Here is a 16,271-nt window from a genome sequence, read left to right on the forward strand (position 1 = left end):
CCCTTCTAAAACATTTTGTTTAATTCAAATGAAATCAATCTCTCTTTAGATTGTTTTCTCCGCGTGTGTCAACCAGAGCCGAAGATTTAGTTGGTATTTAATTGCCCTCTTGGCCATTCACTATTGGACTCTCGAGAACCACGCCAGGGCAGCAAGCCAAGTTTAAAAGGACATCTGTTAGTCTACTACAGCTAGGCCTACTGAAAAAAAAAAACTACCAACAACAATTAGTTTACAAGCCATGGGCGTAGCCAGGGGGGGGTTTGGGGGTTCAACCCCCCCCCCCCGAAATGAACCCCCCCCCCCCCCGAAGGGGGGGAGTCGGAATTTAGTGACTGATTTTTTGCTTTGATTTTGTTTATTTTAGGTGAGATTTTAATACTAAACCATCACTTGCCCCAGCACAACCAAAGGGGTTTTGAGTTTAAAACCCCCTACCAGGGGGTTTTGAGTTTAAAACCCCCTACCAGGGGGGTTCGAGTTTAAAAACCCCTACCATGGAGGTTCGAGTTTAAAACCCCTACCAGAGGGGTTCGAGTTTAAAAACCCCTTCAAGGGGTTTTGAGTTTAAAACCCCCTACCAGGGGTTTTGAGTTTTAAACCCCCTACCTGGGGTTTTTGCAGTTAACTCCCACTCTTCTATTAAACAAAAAAAAAATGCAAACGAAAATCCCCTAATTCCAAGAGTACAAGTAAGGAAGATTTTGATTTTAAAACCCCGTCTAAAATTTACGATAAACCTCCTCTTTAATATAAAAAAAAGCTAATTACGCACTCAAAATGTTATGAGCGAGGTAAATGGGTTTTGACTCAGTTTTGAGTTTAAACCCCACTTCAGCGGGGTTTGAAGGTAAAAAATACCTCTTTAATAATAAAAACAAAGCAAATTATATATTAAAAATGTTATGAGTGTAGTCTAAGGGGTTTTGAGTTTAAACTCCCCTCCAGTGGAGTTTGAAGCTAAAAAGTACCTCTTCAATATAAATAAAAGAAAATTACTCACTCTAAAATCTATGAGCGTAGTCAAAGGGGTTTTGAGTTTAAACCCCCCGCCAGGGGGGTTTGAGGATAAAAAATACATCTTCAGTGTAAGAAAAAAGCAAATTACGCACTCAAAATGCTATGAGCGTTGCCGATAGGGTTTTGATTTTAAACCCCCATTCAGAGGAGTTTGGTGCTAAAAATACATCTTCAATATAAAAAAAAAAGCAAATTACACACTAAAATTATTTGAGCGTAGTCAAGCCATTCGGGGGTTTTGAGTTTAAACCCTTCTTCTACAGATGGCTTTTTTAAAAAGTTTAAAACCCCTCTAGATGGTTTTGAGTCTAAGATCCCCCTACAGAGCATTTTGAGGTAGAAAACCCCCAACAGAAGATTTTGACGATAAAACTTCTCTTTTCGATATAAAATCTAAAGCAAACTACAGTCACTTAATTCCAAGAGCGTATTCAAGAGAGGTTACACATTTTTACCAGTGGCAGGGCTCCATTAATAAACTGCAGTGAATAGTCATCTACCGAAATCGAAAAACACTAAATGTAGCTCAACAAAGATGGCTAAGACAGATTTTAGGAGTCAGTTATAGAGATTGGGTCTAAATCAAGGAAATCCTATGCCGAACTGGGAGTCGACCCCTTAGTAAGATTGTGAGAGAGCGACGCAATAGGTTTGCGGGACATGTTCTCCGACAAAATGAATTAAGCATAAGAAGAGTTGCAATGATATCCTAGTACAACTTGACGCCACTCATTCATGGAGGTGGGAAGAGGCTTCAGACATTACCAGTGACAGATTTTTATGGAAACAGCTTGACGTCAAATGCTCCGAACGGCGTGGGAGGGTCTAAGTCAGTAAGAATAGCACATTAGGTTTTGAAATAAAACTTTTTAATAGCAGGAAAATGCAGTGTAGATACCTATGCATTTTGTTGGCTTTCAATACCAGAAATAGTGCTTGGCGGCGGGGCTTCGCCCCGCGCTGGGGGAGCTCCTAGCGCTCCCCCAGACCCCATTGCTAGTAATGGCGGGGAGTCTACAATTTTCAATTTTATGGAAACAGCTTGACGTCAAATGCTCCGAACGGCGTGGGAGGGTCTAAGTCAGTAAGAATAGCACATTAGGTTTTTGAAATAGAACTTTTTAATAGCAGGAAAATGCACTGTAGATACCTCAGAATATGCATTTTGTTGGCTTTCAATATCAGAAACAGTGCTAGCGCTCCCCCAGACCCCTTTGCTAGTAATGTCGGGGAATCTACAATTTTTCCACTAACTCATGGAAGAACCTATTTTAGGGCACAATAAACGTCTTCCGAAAGAATGAAGGGTCAGAATGTAATAAAGATTATGTACACACACACACACACATAAATACATATAATTTTTTTTCGCTGGGGGGGGGGGGGGGTCGGGGGGGGGGAGAGAGAAAAAATTCACCCCCCCCAAACCCCCCCCCCCCGAAAAAAAATCCTGGCTACGCCCATGTTACAAGCACATTATTAAAGGTATTCAAGAAATAATTATTTTGCATATTATTACGAAAGCCAAATGTCCAGTTTCTGAGTTTCAACATTTTTAATCAGAAGTTTTTCCATTGGGGAGATTTTTAGATTTTTGTAATCGTCTAACACTGAATAGAAATACAGAATGCCGTCAGCACTTTGAATATATTTGTCTAAAAACTAAACTTAAAGAAACGTAACTCCATTTCACATTTTAAAGAACAAACAGCGTGAGCAAAATCTTATTTCCAATTAATTACAGAAAATGTTGGACGCATAGACATATATATATACTACTATATCTAGACTGGACATGGAGACTTTTTAACACTACAAAAAATTTGAAAATTTTTTAGAAAGTTGGATCAAGGCGTTAAAAGAAGTAAAGGCTTTTTTTTTTTCAACCCTAACCTATGTAACAAATAATTTAATTTTTAGAACTAAATTTAGTAAATGAACATCAAAATTAAGAGTACTCTCGTCTCTAATTATTATTTTGCAATTTTTAGATACATAATCATCTTTATCAAAAGACTTAATTCAACACTAAATTGTGATTTTTTTGTGTATTTTTGATAATCAATTACTAATTTTAATTTTGGGATCCTTGGGCGCTTCTGAGTTCGCCCAGCTCTAATGGGTACCTGACATGAGTTGTTCGTTGTACTGGCTACATGATACCCTCTCTAACCGTGGGCCACAGAAACAGAAGACCTTTACATCATCTGCCACAAGGTCTGAAAGGGAACTTTCAGTGGCTGAAAAGACTTTTACTATCTTGGAAAGTCAACTGACTGAAAAGATCATTCCTTATGTATCTTAAAGTCATGTGACTGTAAAGATCAATCTTAATGTATTTTAAAGTCAAGTAGCTGAAAAGACTATTCTTTATGTATCTTACCGTTTAAGTGACTGTAACGACCATTCCTTTTCTATCAAAATTAAGTGACTGTAATAACCGTGCTTTATGTAACTTCACTTGCAAAGTACTTAAACAAAAATCCTTTAGAACTATATACTAAGATATTTATGACAATATTATTAAGTGCCTAAATATCTTGATAAAGCAGCAAGCCAGCATGTAGACTCTGCACATTCCTTTCTATTCTGTTCCTAAAGGGAGACTTGTTAAAGAACGAACATTGAGATCACATTTGTCCAGAGAAATTGACGAATATTTTTCCAAAATTTCACTTGTAAAGATAAAGGTCGTCGTTCTTGCTGTAGCTTGCTCAGTGCAGCTCTATGGTGCTCAGTGCAGCTCTGTGATCCTATCTCTTAGTGCTATAGCTTGCTCAGTGCAGCTCTATGGTGCGCAGTGCAGCTCTATGGTGCTCAGTGCAGCTCTGTGGTGCTCAGTGCAGCTCTATGCTTCTCAGTACATCTCTGGTGCTCAGTGCAGCTCTATGGTGCTCAGTGCAGCTCTGTGGTCCTATCTCTTAGTGCTGTAGCTTGCTCAGTGCAGCTCTATGGTGCTCAGTGCAGCTCTATGGTGCTCAGTGCAGCTCTGTGGTGCTCAGTGCAGGTCTATTGTGCTCAGTGCAGCTCTATGGTGCTCAGTACATCTCTGGTGCTCAGTGCAGCTCTATGGTGCTCAGTACATCTCTGGTGCTCAGTGCAGCTCTATGGTGCTCAGTGCAGCTCTATGGTGCTCAATACATCTCTGATGCTCAGTGCAGCTCTATGGTGCTCAGTGCAGGTCTATTGTGCTCAGTGCAGCTCTGTGGTCCTATCTCTTAGTGCTGTAGCTTGCTCAGTGCAGCTCTATTGTGCTCAGTGCAGCTCTATTGTGCTCAGTGCAGCTCTCTGGTGCTCAGTGCAGCTCTGTGGTCCTATCTCTTAGTGCTGTAGCTTGCTCAGTGCAGCTCTATCGTGCTCAGTGCAGCTCTATGGTGCTCAGTGCAGCTCTGTGGTGCTCAGTGCAGTTCTATTGTGCTCAGTGCAGCTCTATGGTGCTCAGTACATCTCTGGTGCTCAGTGCAGCTCTATGGTGCTCAGTACATCTCCGGTGCTCAATGCAGCTCTATGGTGCTCAGTGCAGCTCTATGGTGCTCAATACATCTCTGATGCTCAGTGCAGCTCTATGGTGCTCAGTGCAGGTCTATTGTGCTCAGTGCAGCTCTATGGTGCTCAGTGCAGCTCTGTGGTCCTATCTCTTAGTGCTGTAGCTTGCTCAGTGCAGCTCCGTGGTAAACTAAATGTAAAGACATTCCAATGTAAAGATCGTACCTTTTCTTAAAAAAAGTAATTATGTCATAACGTTTGATTCAGTTAGGATTGCATAAAAGTAATGGTGTCTTAAAAGTCAATGTTTTTACAACTTCTTAACAGAGTTAAACTACTTAAAAGTGTTTCAAATGAGAAAAAAATGTTCTTCCTAAGTTCTACTGTGGGCTCCAACTGGCCTTGAGGCATGGGCCCAAGCGTAATGAGCTCTTTCGCGCCATGGTTGCTACGCCACAGCTGTGGGCCCCTATTGCTTGTGGGCCCGGGTTCATTGAACCCCTTCGCGCCATGGATGCTACGCCACTGCATAGACAACTGGGTCAGGAAGAGGCGAGCGAATTTTTAGTTTGAGGAACGCTGCTTTAGGCGCTTTGAGAACACTCAGCTCGAGTCGGGATTCGAACTCAAGTCCCGTCTGATAGTCTGTGTCACTCAGAAACACATTCTTTAATCCCAAACATTTTGAGACACACACACGCTGTGTCATACACACACACAGCTCAAAATCAATCTAGGAAATCTAAATCTATGTAGAGGGAGAGCGAGAGAAATCAAAGATGTAGCCTCCAGATGGATGTTTATGTTGTAGCTAAGGAGATTAGGTCTGCTCATCCAGACTTACGTTGATTTTGTTCTGGCAATTGCTTCATTGATTGAATGTCAAAGATTGATGCACTGGGGAACCGGTGTAGTTTTTTTTTCAAGAGAAATGACATTTATAGAAATTATATCATTATTATATAAATTACATATTTCATTTCTAATCCAAATTATATATACTACGTAGTGTATTTTTGAAGTCATTTTCGTATTGTGTATCGCCCTCCCCCTCCCCCTTTTTTTTTCTTTAAATCAAAGATTTTAGCCAAAGCACGAACAAAGCCTGGACCTAACCACTACAACGTGCCCCCATCCCCCGCCTCTACCATAAACAAAATAATATGATCACAAGAGAATTGAGGGGGGTGGGAGGCAGTAGCTAGGCTCAATCACCGCCTTTAATGACTGAATACTTTTTAACCTTGAACCCAAAAAGTATAGTAATAAGAGTGCTATTGGTTGGTTTGGGGGGGGGGGGTAGGAGGAGAGGTGGCACTTGTTCCCACCCCATTCGTCTGATCCTAACTTCTAAAAGGGGAGGGGGGTGAGAATTTCTGCGGAAAATTCAAAAGCGCACTAAATGATTAGTTAACAGTTACAATATCCCATCTGGGATCCATAATTCAAGATGACCTGTCTCTAGAAGAGGAGATTTTAAAAAACGCATAATGAAGGCTGCCTTGACCTTCGCTAGACTCAGGCCAAGAGTTTGGGAAAACCACAGTGATCAAAATGGAAGTCTACAGGACATGCGTTATGAGTACACTACTGTATGGCAGTGAATCATGGACCACCTACGCAAAGCAAGAGAGAAAACTAAACTCATTCCATTTGCGGTGTCTCCGTAGGATCTTGAAAATCACATGGAAAGAAAAAGTGTGCAATTCTGAGATCCTTGCGCGAACAGGTATTCTCAGCATCTTTACAGTCCTCAGACAACGCCGCTTGCGCTGGCTTGGAAATGTTCGCCGGATGGAGGACAATCGCACCCCGAAAGTCATCCGCTACGGACAACTCGCGACTGGCTCAAGAAAAACTGCTCGCCCCCCACCTTCGTTACACAGATGTAATAAAACAGGACCTTAAATCAGTAAACATCAATACTGACCATTGGGAAGACATAGCTCTGATGGATAGAGACAGTGACCAAGAAAGCTATAGGCAGTGAAAGAACATGGGTCTCAGCTCAGGAAGAAAAATCTGCAATACGAAAGATGGCCAGCACCTCTACCACCAAAGCAAAAGCCCCCTTAACCTGCGCTATTTGTGGACGGGAGTGTCTCTCCAAAATAGGGCTCCACAACCACATGAGGAAGTGTGTGAGATGAACCATAGTCGTTCTACGACTGAAGGAGGCTAACAAAAAAAAAACAACAAAGAAATCGTTCCTTCACTTTTGCCTGTCTATTAGTTTGAAGAACCGTTGAGGCACCACACATGATCCGTCGACAGTATTTCTCCATTCCTCTCTGTCTTTTGCCTTGGATAGAACCTCTTTCAATGACAGCCCCCGCCCCATTCTTTTATGTTATCTTGCCATCGATCGCTTTCTCTGCCTTTTTCTCTGCATATCTCTTTCTTTTTCCTGGTACTGAAGGAAGGTCTTTGCATACTCATAGGACCTTGTGATATGGCCTTAAAGTTTTAGTTTGTGTTTTTTTTTGGCAGTGATGAAAGTAGGGCCCAATAGTCTTTCTGATCCTGTATCCAATCTCTTCGTTTGTGATGCGGTATTTGTATGTGATACCTGGGTCGTACAGACATGTGACGTGGCAACGAGCTATTGGTCTAAACTGCACTTAGTTTGTGACGTTGCAGGTCAGTGATCGGGACTTCTAGAACGATTGGTCGGGAATGAGGCCGTTCCTCCAGAAGGTGCAGCCTACCGAGCCATCAAAGGTACTATCTCTTTCCAGCCCATCCCCATCCATGTTATTAAACATTATGTTGAGGAGTTGCTGTTCCAGTTTTAGATTTCCACTCGATCGCCACTTATAATTTTTGCCTCTGAATTTTAATATGGTGTCCCCTGTGTCGTTCTCTAGTGTTTGAAAACATTGGACATTGAATTGCGGAGGTGCCTCGCCATTCCGCGGATTTATAAAGAGGATTAAGGTTCTCTTTCTGTCATGGATCGATGATTGTTACGTCAATATAAAAATACGTTTAGAATAAAGAAAAAAAAAGATTTTAAAGTTTCATTTTTCTAGAGATAATTTAGTGCTTTGTAAGTCACCATCTAGAATAACATTCGGAAGTATCAGGGGCTGGAGGCTTGTTTATTCTATGCTCACAACTAGACTTATTGACAACTTAAAGAGTAAACATTAAATGATGCGTTGTTTGTGTGTGTGTGTGTGTTATGTTCCATTACATAATTTCTAATTGTATTATATATATATATAAAATTATATATATATATATATATATATATATATATATATATATATATATAGAGAGAGAGAGAGAGAGAGAGAGAGAGAGAGAGAAAGAGAGAGAGAGAGATGCGTACCGATGTTAGAATGAGCAGATATTAATAAGTAGGTTGACCTAATGTAATAAATTGATCGTATAATAACCTGAAATATTAGACCCTTAATATAATGGTCAGACATCTTGGATAAAATAATAAACTGACATCATGAAATCGATAATAAAATAAACTGACATCATGATGAATTGATAACATAACGAGATGGACTAGTGAACTGATTGACACAAGTTGATCAACTTCTTGGGAAAAGGGGGGGGGGAAAGCACTTGGAAATTAATCAATATTTTGTAATTAGCCCCAGGAATGAAATCTAAAGCGAACGCTAGGAACTAATTTTGTCATTTATTTTTTGGTTTCTGACGTAAAGACCTATCAGCAAGTGACTGTTAGAATTGTGAAAATGGATGTAGTGCCTACTGCCTAGTACTGGTGAATGTTGTACTGACATTTTCAAATAAAGATTACGGAGATTGAAGAAAACGTTTTTTCTTCTCTCGTGACAATCATTTGACTCTTTCAATCATTTGACTCTTTCAATCATTTGACTCCTTCAATCATTTGACTCCTTCAATCATTTGACTCCTTCAATCATAAGACGACTAAGACGGCAAGATGAAAGCCTGGGCATTGGCTTCGGTTGGAATGTTGTCGCCACATGGGCGTAGCTACGATTTTTTTTCGGGGACTTGAGGGTTCTGGGAAATTTTTTCCTTTGCACACACGCGCACACAAATTAAATATTATATGTCTATGTACTGGTACCTAATTAATTTCATTTCCTCGTCCCTTTGTTAAGACACAAGACTCTTCTTTGACTCCCAGTTCGGCATAGGATTTCTTTGATTGAGACCCTTTCTCTATAACTGACTCCTAAAATCCGTCATGGCCATCTTTGTTGAGCCAAATTTAGTTGTTTTTTTCAATTTCGGCAGATGGCCATTCACTGCGCTTTATTAATGGAGCCAGCCACTGGTAGAAATGTGTAACCTCTCTTGAATATGCTCTTGGAATTAGGTGGCTGTAGTTTGCTTTAGATTTGATATTGAAAAGGGAAGTTTTATCGTCAAAATCGTTTTTTTGGGTGGTTTTAAACTTAAAAAATTTGTGAGTTTTTTTAAATTCAAAACCCACTTAGCTACGATTATAGAATTTGGTGACTAGTTTGCTTTAGAATAAAATTGAAAAGAGAGGTTTTCAACCTCAAAAATCTTTGTATGGGGTATTTAAAATCAAAACCATCAGGTGGAGTTCTAAACTTTAAAAAAAAGCTAGCCCTCTAGAGGAGGGGGGTTTAAACTCAGAACCCCCCTTGGCTTGGCTACGCTCATAGAATTTTGAGTGTGTAATTGGCTTTTTTTTTATATTGAAGAGGTATTTTTTAGCTTCAAACCCCGCTGGAGGGGGTTTAAACTCAAAAGCCCCTATGGCTAAGATCATAGCATTTTGAGTGTGTAATTTGCTTTCCGTATATTCAAGAGGTATTTTTTAGCTTCAAACCCCGCTGGAGGGGGTTTAAACTCAAAACCCCTTTAGCTACGCTCATAGAATTTTGAGTGTGTAATTCGCTTTTTTTATATTGAAGAGGTGGTTTTTAGCTCTAAACCCCGCAGGAGAGTTTTTTTAAACACAAAACCTCTTATAGCTACGCTCATGGAATCTGGTGACTGATGTATGGATAGTCTTATATTGAAGAGGGGGGTTATCGTAAATTTCGGAGGGGGGTTTAAAATCAAAATCTTCCTTACCTATGCAATGGAATGTGGGGATTGTCGTTTGCATTCTTTTGTTTTTCTTTTTTGGTTTTGTTTTATAGAAGAGGGGGATTTGACTGCAAAACCCCCTTGTAGGGGGTTTTAAACTCAAATCCCCTTGGCTGCGCTGGGACAAGTGATGGTTTAGTATTAAAATCTCATCTAAAATAAACAGAATCAAAGCAAATAATCAGTCACTAAATTCCCGCAGGAGGGGGGGGATTTTTTCATTTCGGTGGGGGTGGAGTGAACCCTAACCCCTCCCTCTGGCAAGGTCTGAAAAGGAAATTTTACTTTTTTTTTTACAAGTTCTCGAAAACCCCATCATGTTACCGGGAATCTCGGAGTCACTATGAGGTTTCGTCTCAGGCGACCAATATATCTCCATCTTCTATCACTTCTCCATCACACGTGCATACGTCATACACTCTATCCCAAGAGACTGGATGTAATATTTGTTAAACGAAGCCATTTCTTCTCTAAACAAATGAACTAAATGAACTACGACAGCTTGATAGAGTCTGTTTCAAGTTTCAATAGTATTTCTGATACTCGTGACTAAATTAGTAGATTCTATGTCCGGATGTGACGTAACAATCTAATTCTTTTTTTAGGTTGTACAAAACCGAGTTTTCAGTAGACTGATCTATAAATAGACATTTTCATTCTCTATTCACTTGTGTGCATTCTAGAGCAGTGGTTCCCAAACTTTTTTGTCTCGAAGACCCCTAGTCGTGTTTTCTGGTTTTTTGGTAGACCCCCTGCTTAACTAATATTGCATTTTTGTCAATTCATCAACTAATCTCTAACTCTATTAAGTCGAAGAGTGAAAAAGTAATTTCAAAAGTAATGTAAATCTACATTTTAAGTTATAGAGATCTGTATTTTGTTAGTGATGAAATTCAAATTTTAAACCAATTGAAATAAGAATTAATATATTACAGGAATCACCAAACACACTGTAAATTTTTTTTTTTTTCAGTTTCATGATCTGATCTTAAGGATTCTATATTTCATAGGAATTAGCTGTTCTATGAAGTAGTTCTTCAATCATTGAATATTAATTAGGCCTAATTAGTTTGCATTAAGTATCATTTTAAAGTTCTTGCAAAGAGCAGTTTCTCGTTTATTTCTTGATCTTTCACGACTGGCTCTAATATTGGATCCGCGGAACTCTTTTCACTAACAGAAGGTGCGAGTTATTGGTGCTTAAACAAGTAAGCTTCGGCCAGGAGAGATTTATTAGCCTTGGCTTACAACCCACCTAGCAGAAGGAAAACTGAATTCAAACCTCTGCTGCCTTGCAGCTATACCCAAATATGGGGAAGGTTTCGTAGGTCAACCAAGAGGACAAGTGAGGAGCGGCGACCCTGGACAGTTTGCAGCACACAGCTCTACACATATCAGAGCAGAGCCTGTGACGCCGCTGATCCTAAACTGTATAATTCGTTTACAAAGAATTACATAAGAAGCTTTTAATGTTATAATTCATACTTTCGATGTGCCCTTGAACAGTTTTTTAAAACGACTTCAACATCTGGTAAAATCATTGTTTTATCTGTTGTGATTTCTGGCTATAAGTAAAGAGATTTTGCAAGACGCTAACAAACTAATATCTTGTCTGCATGTGGATTTATTCTAAACTTTTTGAGTTTTTAACATCTTTATCTATTTTATCAGAGTGGCATCGTCTCAAATGATCCTCCAGCTTAATTAATTTCATATCGTCATAAAAAGGGAATTAGCAACTACTTGTTGTTTGACAAGGAAGGAAGGAATCTCAATTTTAAATAATCAACACTGTAAAATCTACATTTCTTTTTTTATTTAACATTAGTTACATTTAGAATAGCAGGATAAATATTGAAAGGATTAACTAAGGTACAAATCATATATTAGTGTAGGAAAGAATAAAATATATGGGATGTAAAAAGTTATGACCTGCTTAAGTGAAATCCACTATCATAGACCCCCGTGGACATCTCATAGACCCCCGATTTATTTTTTCACTTTCGTAGACCCCTTGAAAGTCTTCGTAGACCCTGGGGGTCTATATAGACCACTTTGGGAATCACAGTTCTAGAGTCACAATCTTTTCTTAACAATGCCTCTATTTAGCTCGTAATTTCGTGGAAACTTCTGGGTGGGTAGGTGGAACCTAGTGACGGATCTCGAAAACGGCTCTAAGGATTTTCCTAGAAATTTGACACTTGATGTATATAGTTGGAAAAAAATTACTAGCTCGTTATAATTTTGCAAAGTAAAAACAAAATATAGATTTATACATTCGCTTAACCCGATTTTTTTTTTCTGGTGGGGGGGGGCGGGCTAAAAAATAATCCTTTTTTAAATCTAACATTCATTAGTTATTAAGAACAAAATAATTAAGTCAAGGGATGAAACAATAAAGCCATCTGTCAAACCCACCATCATTCTCAGAATGAGACTAATAAAGAACTAAGTAATTCATAGCATACACACATGCACACACATACACACACAATAACAAACAAAAACATAAGACTTTTCCATGTTTTTTTTATCGATTACTTATAAAGCCATATCTCCCATTGCCTCCAAAAAAAAATGGCAGATGTTAGATCGAAAGACATGATTGATCGCTAGAAGAAAAGCTGATTGGACAAAGTGACTAGGGGGCTTACTACGCTTCAGCTGTCAAGGATCCAGTCGTTTGATGCGCTTTCGTGGATTACTTTTGACCGTTGTGGGTAAAGAGCCCTATTTCCATTGTTAGAACAGCCCCTGGTATTTTCTAATTCAAGGGTCAAGTATTGTTGATGGTGAGGAAGGTAACATAAATGTATCTGTTACATTAGGTTATAGGTTACAGTACTTCCTGTCCTTTAGTCTGTTGGAGCGTCAAGGCACCAAACATGAACCTTCTCCATTTCTCTGTTCTAGTACTAGGGTTCAAATCTCTTTCATTGACCGGGTTGCTTATTCATTGATATCTTCTCAACTATGTCTTTTCCGCGGTTCTGTTCCAAACATTTAGGTCTTTGCGAGCCCTCAGGATAGAATATGCCCGTACAGTTTTACATCGCCATTGTATGATACTTATTGACATTAACTTGGAGGCCTCGCTTTTAACAATGTAAGTGAATTAAAATAATTGACAGCAGCGTTCAAAGCATGTGTTAGAAACTCTCACGTGTAGACTTTATTTGTGTTTGAAAAAGGTCGCTCTTGAGTTTTAACTTTTTCATAGAATGCTTATTTATAAAAGAAAAAAATATTACTTCGTCCTGAGAGTATCCATGTGTCAATCTAGTTGATAGACCTATTTCAGCAAGCCATTTTTTTCATGCAGAATGCAAATAGCTTGTTCTATATAACGCAAAAATAATTCTTGTATTATCCTATCTTATCTTATAAATTTTCTGTTTTTTCCTTGCTTAGGCATTTACAACTCCAGAACCTCTACAAGGATGCCACCAGTGCGGTGTACTTCAACAATAATATTGGGGACTGGTTCAAAACCACAGTTGGAGTAAGACAAGGCTGCCTACTTTCACCAACACTCTTCAATATCTTCCTTGAAAGGATAATGGAAGATGCTCTCGAGGGCTATGAAAGTACTGTAAGCATTGGAGGAAGACGAATCACTAACTTGCGCTTCGCAGATAACATTGACGGCCTAACAGAGACAGAAGAAGAACTAGCTGACCTGGTGATGCACATTGACAAGACTTCCGCAGCTTATGGCATGCAAATAAATGCCGAAAAAAAAAAATTATGACCAATAGCCAATAGGACTTTAATAGAGGCATCAGTATTAGAGGTGAAAAGCTGACTAGTGTTAACAGCTTCAAATACCTCGGAGTTATTGTCTCAGATGAGGGAACAAAACCCGAACTACTGGCCCGAATAGCACAGTCCACAGCAGCCCTTTCAAAACTGAAAAAATTTGGAAAGACAAGGGCTTAGCACTCGGCACCAAAATCAGACTGATGCGCCCCCTGGTCATGACCACATTTTTATATGCTTGTGAGTCTTGGACGCTGACTGCAGAGCTAGAGAGGAGGATCCTAGCAATGGAATTGTGATGCTACAGAATGATCCTCGGTATCACGTTCAAATACCGCACGACAAACCAAGAGATTAGAGACAGGGTTACTGCAGCGATCGGACCCCATGATGACCTGCTAACTATTGTAAAGAAACGCAAGCCATATTACAAGATCCACGGGGCTCGCAAAGACCTTCCTTCAGGGAACAATACAAGGAAAAAGAAGAAGAGGCAGACGGAGAAAGCGATGGGAGGACAACATAGCAGAATGGACGGGCCTACCATTGAAAGAGATTTTAAACAAATCAAAAGACAGGGAGGAATGGAGAAAGATGGTCGACAAATCTTGCTTAGTGCCCCAACGGTCCAACAGAAGGTTGGTTGGTTGGAATTAGGGCTTATTAAAACTAATATGTTTAGTTTTTTTCTGTGTGTGTGTGGGGGGGGGGGGAATAAAGTGTTTCAGAAAGACAATTTTTTAAACCTTTTGTTCACTCAAAATTATATTTCTGCCATTGTTCAGGCAGTAAGAAGACTTGTGGGAATTCTATAAGCTTCTCTAGTGGTGTCCAGGGCTGAGCCCCAGCTCCAAGCATTTTTCTACATTCTAAAGATTCGTAAATCCATTCTCTTGGCGTCTACAACGCAGCACTGGCCTATACTATCATGCGAGGAAAAATCGAGGTACATATAACGCTCGAACGTTTGCTATGGGCCTGATCGTCAAGAAATCATCAACATAACTACGTACGACGGGAGAGACCGTTCTGACCTAAGAACTTCCAAAAGAATCGTGTTAGCAGAGGCGCTTTGAAATGTTTTCTTTAAAAAAAAACGATTGAATATTTCTGCCGACGCCTCTCGTGTAAATAGTTCTATAGCTGTTTTATTTTTTAATCAATATCTTAACTAGGCCAACACCTCTTCAGCTGGGACAAGTATCCTCTCTGTGGCAAGATCTCTTCAGCTGGGACGAATGCTATTTGGGGCAACAACTTATCAGCTGGGACAATATCTTTGCTGAGGCAACAGGTCATGAACTATGACAATATGCTATTCGGAGCAAAATATCATCTGGGAAAACATTCTAGCTTGTCGCATCTCATTAGTTAGGGCAACTTGCTATTGGGGCAATATCTCATCAGCTAGGGCAACTTGTTATTGGATCAAAATCTCATCAGCTAGGGCAACGTGCTGTTGGGACAATATCTCATCAGCTAGGGCAACTTGTTATTGGATCAAAATCTCATCAGCTAGGGCAACTTGCTGTTGGGGCAATATCTCATCAGCTAGGGCAACTTGTTATTGGATCAAAATCTCATCAGCTAGGGCAACTTGCTGTTGGGGCAATATCTCATCAGCTAGGGCAACTTGTTATTGGATCAAAATCTCATCAGCTAGGGCAACTTGCTGTTGGGGCAATATCTCATCAGCTAGGGCAACTTGTTATTGGATCAAAATCTCATCAGCTAGGGCAACTTGCTGTTGGGGCAATATCTCATCAGCTAGGGCAACTTGTTATTGGATCAAAATCTCATCAGCTAGGGCAACTTGCTGTTGGGGCAATATCTCATCAGCTAGGGCAACTTGTTATTGGATCAAAATCTCATCAGCTAGGGCAACTTGCTGTTGGGGCAATATGTCATCATTTGGGACTGTTTTTCAAATGAGACAGCGTCCTATAGGGGCAACATCTAATCTAATTTGGTAAACATTTCATCAGTTGAGACAATATTCTATCTTGGGTAACATCTCATCAGATGGCCTTGAAATTTTTCTGTGACCTTGATTTGTTTGGAATGTGCGCAGGGGAGATTTTTTTTTTCAAACTTGTTATTGCTGGACTCCCATGGAAACACGTGATAAAACTCGGATTCAAAAACATTATTTTTAGAGTGTTTTCTTTTTAAAGTTCCTTGTCTATGTCCACTCAGCTAATTGACACCTGTCAACCGATACTGGGCTAAAATTTGGCATATGGCATCCTCTGAAAAAATGAAATGTTCTAATGTGTTTTTACAAAACTCACTCTGTCTGTCTGTCTTGTTGAAATTTTAACACGTTGTTTTTCCCATTACCCATTCTCGGTTCAAGTTGAAACTTGACACAATAATTTATTGTATTTAACAAAACATGATTCAGTAAAAAAAAAATTAAATCAATTAGTTAATTAATTTGTGGTAATTAATTAATTTTGTTTGATATTGAAATGGGAAATAAATCTTACAGTATTGAGGTATATGGTTGTAAATGTGGAGTTCTTCCACTTAGATAAGCTTTGTTGTTTTTTAAAATAATTTTTTATATTATATTTGTTTTTTCTTTCTTCTCTTATTACACGGTCAGAGGTCACAGGTCAAAAGATAACAAGTAGCTGTCCTTGTATGTCTAGCTCACAAAGTCACAGCAGAAAACCGAATGTGTACAGTTGCGTAAAATAGCTCTCTTGTAGGCTAGCATAAGGTCAAATAGTGTATTTACCTTCATAGAAGTCAGCAGTTAGTTGTAAGACCCTGTATGAAATTCTTGACTTAAGAAACTAATTGAGGTGTAAAGATGTAAAGATGTACAGATATAAAGATGTAGAGATGTAAATATGCAGAGAAATAAAGATTTAGAGATGTAAAGATGTAGATATCTATAGGTGTAAAGATATAGAGATGTAAAT

Source organism: Biomphalaria glabrata, chromosome 5, assembly GCF_947242115.1.
Source record: "Biomphalaria glabrata chromosome 5, xgBioGlab47.1, whole genome shotgun sequence".
NCBI classification, from domain to species: Eukaryota; Metazoa; Mollusca; class Gastropoda; family Planorbidae; genus Biomphalaria; species Biomphalaria glabrata.